At 51.7% G+C, this 9,125-nt stretch overlaps 1 protein-coding gene across 1 annotated transcript in view; it reads right to left on the bottom strand.

Moving 5' to 3' along the window:
• The window catches only part of Tnni1 (troponin I1, slow skeletal type), an 11,470-nt gene extending 10,054 nt beyond the window's left edge, over positions 1–1,416 (bottom strand). Inside the window, exon 1 of the mRNA XM_028764735.1 lies at positions 1,384–1,416. The gene's annotated coding sequence lies outside the window, so the exon portion shown is untranslated. The remainder of the gene's footprint in view (positions 1–1,383) is intronic.
• Positions 1,417–9,125: the final 7,709 nt, after the last annotated feature.

The following is a 9,125-nucleotide window of genomic DNA, read 5'->3' as shown; positions in this document are numbered from 1 at the left end:
ATGGAGGTCGGAGCACGGATAGAGGGGCAGGCATGGAGGTCGGAGCATGGATAGAGGGGCAGGCATGGAGGTCGGAGTCCGTGTTTAGATTTGGTTCACGAATCTAGTTTGGAGTACTACAGGACACTTGCAAGGTGCCCACCAATAATGTCATTCCGTAGCCACCATTCTTGTGCTCATGAAGAAGCCCCCTGAGCCCAGTCACCAGGTTTGGCTCTCCTGTCCTGCATCCCAGCCTGTTGTGGAGCCTTGCACCCAAGCCTCTGTTCATGCTGAGAGTGGGGCTAAGTGGGAGGTGACCCCAGAGTCTCAGCTGTCCCCAGGGGGAGCAGGGGAAGAGATGTGGGAACCACTCATGCATTCCCAAGATGCTTAGCTGAAATTAGGTTTCATACACAGCTGCTGATTCCAAGGGCTCTGGTCTTCTGAAGACACCAGGGGAAGTCCAAAAAGAGACACTAGCTGACAAAGATCCACCCCACCCACGTCTGTCTGGCCTCTGGGAATGTGAATCTCAGCTGAGTAGATCTTGCATTTGTCTCCCTAGAATGTGCTTCACCCTGGTGGGCATTTAGCCGTGGCTATCCTTCTTCTATCCCTTAGAAAGCCCATTGTCACCAACGCGGGGCCCACTGCTAGGACCAGCCTGGGCCTCCTGCCAAGCTCCAGGCAGTCCCCAACTGCCTCACTGACAAATGCCAGGCCCAGGGGTCCCTCTGACACCCATCAGGCAGGATCCTTGACAGGCTGTACGGAAGGGAAGCACAGGGCCAGATTAGAAGCCAGGATATAGATAGCAGTGAGGCTGGAGGGCCGAATTCCATCTGTACCACACAAGTGGAAAGCAAGCAGATAACAGACAACACAGAGCTAGAAGGAAGGGAGCAGACTCAGGCCTGACTCAAGGCTCACCTTCCTGGCCCTGAGGCCCTCAGTGTGGAAAGGCTGTCAGCTTTCCACGCCAAGCCTGCGTGTTTAAGTGTGAGTGTGTAGATCCTGTGTGAGACACAGCAGAAAGGAACTGACCTTCCTGATAGGAATGCAAACTCCATGCTCTACCCTTGTGCCCCACCTCTGACCTTGGATCTCAGTTCAAGGGCACTCCCATCCTCCCAAAAAGGGTTAACAAGCTCAACTCCCAAGCTCATGGCCAGGAAGTCCAGCATAGAACCGCTTAGGGTCCATGACTTGGGATAGGGGCTGCCTTTAGCCCAACCCTCCTCCTCCTAGCACCACGCTGTAGATATCTTGCTAGCTCACAGGCTCTTGTGATCCCGCACCCCAGACACTGTGGTCATCCACCTCCCCTACCAGAGGATCCCAACAACCCCTTCTACGACTCAGAGCCAGAAGCAGTGGAGAGGCATGGCAGTCTGTCTTTACCTGTTCGAGTCCTGTGCAGATGAGACAGGTGAAGAGATCTGTCAGAGAGAAAAGACAAAGAAACAAGATGGTCTCTTTGGTCAGCAGAGCCTCTGGACTATCTCCTCAGTGTCCTGCACGCCAGCTATCTCCTTATCCTGATACCTCGTTTCCCCCAGGCTTCTCCTAAATGGCTCTCAGGCCCCCAGTGCCACCCCTTCCACCAGGAGCCCTATTCTTCCTGCCACTGGCTGCAGTCCCTTATGAGAGCATGCTCCACTGGGCTCTGCTCTGGGCTCCTGAGAAACATGTTGGACAGTTCTTTCCCTCCTGGTCCAATGTCCACAGCATCTCACAGGAGAAATGCCATTTGCTGGGTCAAAAGGCTAGGAGTCTTAGAGAATTCTGCCAACAAACCTACTTATCTAAATAAGCAACATCTCTGTCTCTCAAACTTCATTTCCCCTTTAAACAAAACCTCACCTCTCTGCTCATCCATGCCCAGGTCCTTGGTCAGACACTTACCTAGTTTAGTCCTCGTGGAGTAAGGCTGGCCTGAGCCTCCCCACAGACTGCAGAGTGTGGGGGCAGAGCTGAGGGCAGGCTATGAAAACCGTGGCCTCCGGCAACTGGCCAGTAAAAATAGAACAGCCACTGCCCCTCCAGCTGCCCCTCCTTCCCACCCCCTCCCACCATGCACACCTCGCAGGGCAGATATGTGCTGCAGTGTATACCACAGGCACACAGGCTTAGAGACCAGTGTGTGTACACCAGGACCACATGCAAACCCTGCACACACAGAGTCTTTGACTTGGGGGAAAGCAGCATTCACCTGTGGGAAGGCAGAGAGGGGATGTGGAGCTGACCAGAGATGTAAACAGGAAGGGGATGAAGGAGATCAGGGCCTTGGGAGGCCTGAGGAACCATTAAAGGCCAGGGAGGGAGCCAGCAGGCTGACACTTCCTCTCCAGCCAGGACATGTAGACATGCAACCCCAGAAGATTCTCTAAAATCCTCAAAAAGCCAAAGACTTAAGTGTTTGTGTCTCTGGTGCCAGTGAGACAGGAGGGTGCCTGCAGGGTTCTGGGGGCCCCAGAGCATGTTTCTGGGGTCCCACTGAGTCACAGTAACAGAAGCGCCACCTTTATGTTCATGGAAGCCTGCAGATCGGTGGACTTCTACACACTTCTCCAGATGGCCTTTAAGGAATCTCCATTGCCCAGGTTCGAAGTAGCATTCCACATTCCATTTCTTGAACCCAGGGAGACTAAAAGTCTTTTCCCTGCTCAATCTTCATGTCAACCAGAGCCTGACTGCAGGGCCACACCTGTTTCCTGGGTATTTTTAGGACTGTTGATGAACACATAATACCCACCCTATAGTCAGAGAAAGACAATGCCTGCTATGTTAATCTGGTGCCTATTATAGTCGGTCATCTTGTGGGCCAAGATCCCAGGTTAGTCAGGACAGGCAGAGCACTGACCCCTCTGGGAGGCCAGGAGCAGGCTCACAGAGAGAGGGAGTAGGTAGGCAAGGGTGAGCTAAGGAGGTGTCTTTCCAGTGCACATAAAAGAAAAAAATAATCTGCCATGGGGACACTAGTATTCTGCTGCCTGACAGAGATGGCTCCAAGCCTGTTCTTCACAGGTCACATCCGAGAAGCCTCTTGCTGATGGCTGCCAGGGAGAAAGGACAGGGTCTGAGAAGCTGTAGGGGCTAGGACATAAGAGTAGAAAATAGACAGCCATCAATCCACATGGAGCAGCTGCAGAGGAGGAATTTAGGAACTTTGGGGAAGGGTTCACTGGGGGTTATTGCCTTGGCTTTTTGTGGCTCTCTCTCTCTCTCCTCTCTCTCTCTCTCTCTCTCTCTCTCTCTCTCTCTAAACATTTAGGGTGTGTGTGTTTGTGTGTGTGTGTGTGTGTGTGTGTGTGTTTCATGTGTGTGGTGCATATATAAGTGTGTGTACAGAGGTGTACTGATAATTGTGGAGGCCAGAGTCAACGTGGGGTATTATGGGAGTATCTGCAATGGGAACATTTATAGAAACAGAGTCTCTCATTGGGACCTGTGGTTCACTGATTCAGCTAATCTACCTTCCCAGAGAGCCCCAGAGTCCAGCCTGTCTCCCAGTGCTGAGGTGATGTTCCCAGCTTCTGATGTGGGTGCTAACTCAGTAGACAGCAAACATTCTAACAATGGATCATCTCTCCAGCACCTACCATAAATTTCCTTTAAGACTTCACAGCAAAAAAGAAAAAAAAAGAAGAAAGAAAAAAGAGCATGAATTCATGTTTGCATGAATTACCCTGCTTTTTGAAAAGGAAAATGAAGATAATGTGGCAAAGTACAAGAAAGGACCAAAGCAAACCAAAAATCAGATGACCATGGGCTTACAGCAAGTCACTGTGAATGTAGACCACCCAGGAGGGTGTCCTCTCTGCTGAAACTACAAGGCCATGCAGAGAGTCTTGGGAAGAGCAGGACCTGCATCCTCTTGTGCTAGCTCCCAGCGTCCTACCTCAGTTTGCTTTCCCTCCACACCATGTGGCTCCAAGCACCTAACTCTCTCCCTCAGGTCCACCCCAACTCAGGACTCCAATGTTGGCTTTGCACTTTGGTCCCAATTCTGACTTTATACACTTGCCCACAGACTTCCCTGGGGTCTGTCTCTTGATTTCACTCAGAAATGACCTTCAAAGCTAGGTCTGTTATTGCCTGTGGTGCATGTACAAGCCCCAGCATCCGGAGCATGGAAGCGGGTACAGAGACCTCCAGGGCCACCCACAGGTAGGCCCTGTAATTTCTAGCAGGAGTCCTCTGTCTAGCTAAGGATTCACTCCATATGTCTCTGCCCTGACCCCAATCGATGCCCTTACCAAGGTGCCTCTGTTGCTTTTCTCCTGACCTCCTCGCTTACAGAAAAGGGTACCTCCTTTTCAGTTCACGTCTGTCCAGGAATAAGTCACCTATTCTGACTCTACAGGGGTCTTGGGAAAAGGCTATCAAAGAGCCTTCAGGCTATGTTTAGCTTCTCCTCAGACGTGGAGTCAAAGCAGCCAGCACTCATGGCTCTCCAGAGTCCCTAGTCAGAACTTCCTGTGGCCATGTGGGTAATGGTCCCACAAACATGACAATGTGAATATGATACTTTATATGAACAAATCACAGACATGATTAAATTAAAGATGTGTCCTGAGTTATCACAAGTGCCCTTTTAAGACTGGGACATGAGGCTCAGGGTTGGTATGAGATGTGGCATATGAAGAGGATGTCAAAGGAGAGAGAGGCCAAACACTGTCCTCCAAGTCGGAGGATGTGAGAGCCAGCCAAGGGACACAGGTGGCTTCCAGGACCTAGAAAAGAAAAGGAAATAGCCTCCCCTGGCTTCCAGAAGGAAACAGGCCTACAAACACCTCATCTCACAGCCTTGTGGGACAGGTTTTAGACATTGGCCTTTCAGGTCTGTATGATAACTTGTGCTGTTTTGAATAGTTAAGCTTGTGGTGGCTTATTATAGCAGCAATAAGAACTTAATAGGCTCTCTCCAGTGACTTGAAGGGCCTCAGGCTTCATGGTCAGGTCTGCTTGGGGCCAGCCAGAAAGTGTGAGCTTAGCAAGGTCAGAGAGAAGAAGGAGGGTAGGTGAAGTGTACCCACAGCAAGGCAGTCTTAAGGAAGACCCTGACACTTTCCTGACAAAACCTAGCTCCCTAGGGAGCTCCCCTTCCTGAAAGCCAGCTTTTTCTCTTGCTGGGAGGATCACAGGAGGTCAGAGGAGGAAGGCTCTACAGTCCAAGAGAACATGGAGAGGTGAGCCCATGTGTTAAGCGGTCCCAATGTACTGTGCAGCCCGTCTTCACAGACTCTTCCCTAATGTTATCATCAGTCTCCTTCTAACTCTGCTTCTGTGCCTTCTCTATGCCAAACACACCCCTGTCTCTGTCTGCAGCTCTGCTAAGGCCCATAGGTGTCCACTGAGCAAATGAAAAGACAGGACTCTCTTAATGCAAGAAGCCCAGCAGGCAATGGGGCAGCTCCAGTGGGTGTGACTTCGGGAGCTGGAGGGTACACTCAGCTATGCTGTATGTCCTGATGCTAACCTAACCCATGGCTCTCAGAGCGCTCTTTTGCTTTCCTGGGATGGTCACCACATACAACACCTCACATTCTAGGGCCTCCCAGATTCACCTCCAGTTTCTACTCTCTGCTGAAGCAGCAGCCTAGTTCACCACCCCACCCCAATCTCGGCATCACCCCCAACCTTAATGCCAACCTTCCAGAACCTAACCTAAATTAAGACTCAAGCTGATCAAATAAGCCAGCTCCCCAGGGCCCTTAGAACCTTTATTGGTAAGCTAGTTTAGGAGTATGCCATGACCTTGGGGGGAGCCTGGCTTCCAAAGGACTCCCCTTTGCCTCTTGGGGAACTCCTGCATTGAATAGGCTGATGAACTTCCTTCAGCTTCTTTAAAAGTCTGGGACCCTAAGGCAGTGTTGACAGAAGTTGGGCCTCAATGGAATGACCCCACGGTCACAACTTCTATGTCCCTCAACCCAATGAGAAATTAACAGAACAAAAGTGGGGCACAGTGGTGCATATCCATAATCCCAGCACTTGGGACACTGAGGCAGGAGAATTGCTATGAGTTTGAGGACAGTTTGAGTTGGAAGGAGAAAGGGAAGAAGCATGCAGGAGTATCCAGGGCTTTCTAGGTTGGGAGGGAAGGATGGGGCAGGAAAGAAACCCAGAATGGGTTAGCGAAAGAAGAAAGCTGAGGTGGAGTTTCCAGCCTTTGGTCCCACTGGTTTCCAACGTCATTACTGTCTCTCCCGGGGCTAGAAAGACTATAGGGTATGGGAGGAAGGAAGTATCTAGCCAGAATTGCTAATGTCTGCAAGGCTGTGGATAGTAGAGGCAGGGTCAGTCATCTCAGTGGAAGACACCTGTCAGCCAGCCCCAGCTGCCCTGGCACTGTTTGGAAAGCAGAAGAACCTAAATTAGCAAATGACAAAGCCATCCCATTTGTCCTGCCAGCCAGCCCTCCCACACTGCTCAGGGACCACGCCTCAGTGACAGCCAAGCTGGAACCCCCTCTCCACACCCACTCCACTCCATGCCGCCTGTCTGTCCTTGCCCTGGGATCAGTCCTCTACAGTGGACCCTGGGAGGGGGAGGGGAGGGAATGAAGGAAGAGAGATTAGCCAGAACAAAGAAAGGCTGTCACTCCTCAGTTTTCCGCCACAGATCAGCCTGTGTCACTGAAGGGAGAGCCTAGCAGAGTGAGTCAACCCTCAAGCTTGGAGACAGACAGCCTCACTCCCAGCAAATCTGATCTGGTGTAACTTGATCGGTTTGACCCTTGTGAGATTCCGTTTCCTCATCTATAAAATGGAGATAATAATAGTGTCTACCTCAGAGGATTGCTGTGGGGCTTCGGTGAGGTAATGTGTACAAAGGGCTTTGCAAAGGTCTGGCATGAGGCAAGCGCTTAGCCGATATTAAGTTCTTCGTGTATTCTGGTTTCGGCGGTGCTCGGGATTGAATCCAGAGCGGCGAGCGAGCATCCTGGGCAAGCACTCTGCCACTGTGCTATTTCCCAGCCCTTTAGTGTATCCTCACCGAAGCCTCAGAATTACTCTGAGGTGGGCATTACATCAATCCCATCGCACCGATGAGGAACCGGAACTCACAGTAGGTGAGCAACTCACTCAGTGACCCATAGCAAACGGAGCCCAAGTCAAAATCTATACACCCTGGGTGCCTGGTGACAGCCTGGCCTACGTGAACTGTTCCGTAAACACGCTAATGTTTACTTCCTAAATGTTCTCAACTTCAGGTTTTTCTACTGCAAATTTGAATGGACCAGTCTTGCGACCCAAAACTCCCTAAAATCTAATGCACTGCTTTGTACTATTGATTCTTATCAGAGGTCTGTCTGTGTCTGCCGAGCCAGAAATAGTTCACAGCCTCTGTTCTCACCCCTAAGACTCCAAGAGGAGGAAGATTTTCTTTCTGCTATAGGGTTGCTGGGGCTGGGCAGAGAGGGAATAGGGGGAAGGGGTCCGAATGAATAAACCCACCAGGAGAGGCAGTGGGAACCTTCAAACTCCAGCAGGCTCCAGCAGCAGCGGGATGGGCCCTGCCACCTTCAGCCCGGCTGCTTCTGAGCGGTTCTCACACTGCACTGCCTGCTGCCTCCCACGCCTAGGACTTCCTCCCAAACCTTCTGCCCAAACCTGTTGTCTCACTTCTCCCTCCAGCTCCCTGCTCCCTGAGCTAAGCCTTACTCCATTCTGCACTAAATCTGCCTCGGCCTTTCTGCCTACTTCCTGCCTCCAACCTGTGATGGATAGACAAGGGGCACCCAAGGCAGACCCCACTCTTCAACCCAGGCTGCCTTCAAGTTGTCATCTGGGCTCTCCTGCTGTGAGCCTAGGGCTGGGCTGTGCCTTGGCAGGTCCCTGCAGAACAGGCTGCCTGGCCAGAAATCCCCATAATAAGTAGGTAAGGTTTAGGGCACATGGGAAAGGGGTGTGGGGGATGGAAATGGAGAGAGCTTGCAAACCAGGTGTGGGTGCCACCCTTCATAAACAAATTCTTTTTAGACTGGCGTATGAACAGTCAGTGAACCTGGGAACTGGGACACCAGGTCAGCAAGCAGCTCTCCCAATGCCGCCTCGCCCAGCCCACTGCCCGTGCCCGATACACCGCCCCCACCCCGCCCCCAGCCTGATGACCACAACTCCCAGGCCTCTCCTGTGATTTTTTTTCCAGCCTGCCCTGCGCCCTATCCTGGCCACTTTCCTCTGTAGAAACCCTGACTCTGTGGTTTCTATATCTGCGCCTTTGAGCTTGCAGGCTTCCAGAGCCGGGTGTTTCTCCCCTCTAATACTCCTGCCCTCACCACCACACACAATGGAGAGGCATCTCTCCCTCCAGACCTGCTTGCCTCAGCTCTCCTAGGTCACCTACTGCACAGATCACCTGATTCTAGGCATTATGTGCCTTAGCTTTCAGGTGTACCCAGTCTACCTTTCCTCTGGGAAAGTTGCCTCAAGGGGGCAGTGACAGGGTCTTTACTCTCAAACTGCCTGCCCCTGCAGGATTCAGCATGGTGTGTAACAGAGCGAGCTGATGCTAGCCCAGTGATTTTTCTAAACCATGACGCCTCAGAATGTGCCAGAAGGCTTGTTAAAGCATAAGTACTGGTCCTCGAGCTCAAATTTCTGCTTTCAGCAGGGCTGAGGCAGGTCCAGAAATGTGTATCTTTAACAAGGTTAAGTAGGTATTGCTGGTCTTGAGACACAACTAAGAACCACTCAAAAGATCCCCTTCTGGGCAAACACAAGATGTGGTCAAAATGCCCAAATGTGGCCTGGGTTTGCCCCAAAGCCGACCCTAGGTGTGGATACAGAGTAGCAGCTCTGTTGACCCACCTTCCCCCACAGCACCCTGCAGTCCCCAGAGAATGACGTAGACCCCCATTTGCCCCGTTTCTCAGCTATGTGTGTGTTCATTCAGCTGACCCTGTTAGAATTCTGTAAGTACCAGGCACTAAGTAGCCCAGAAAAGCCAGGCCCAGACCTCCAGAGGGGCAGCCCTGGGGCTTCTGACCCCTCTTCCTGCTGCCTTCACACTCCTCCTCCCCCATGGAGCAGTCCTGAGGGAACCGGAATGGTTGTCCCTTTTGTCATCAGGAGGAGCTTTGCCCTGGGGCTAGGAAGCTAAGCATAAGGTAATGAGGATAGAGTCCCTGACTG

This window comes from Grammomys surdaster, unplaced genomic scaffold (assembly GCF_004785775.1).
Source record: "Grammomys surdaster isolate TR1022 unplaced genomic scaffold, NIH_TR_1.0 145, whole genome shotgun sequence".
Lineage (NCBI taxonomy): Eukaryota > Metazoa > Chordata > Mammalia > Rodentia > Muridae > Grammomys > Grammomys surdaster.
Note: the sequence above shows the minus strand (reverse complement) of the source record. Positions and strands in the feature narration are given on the sequence as shown.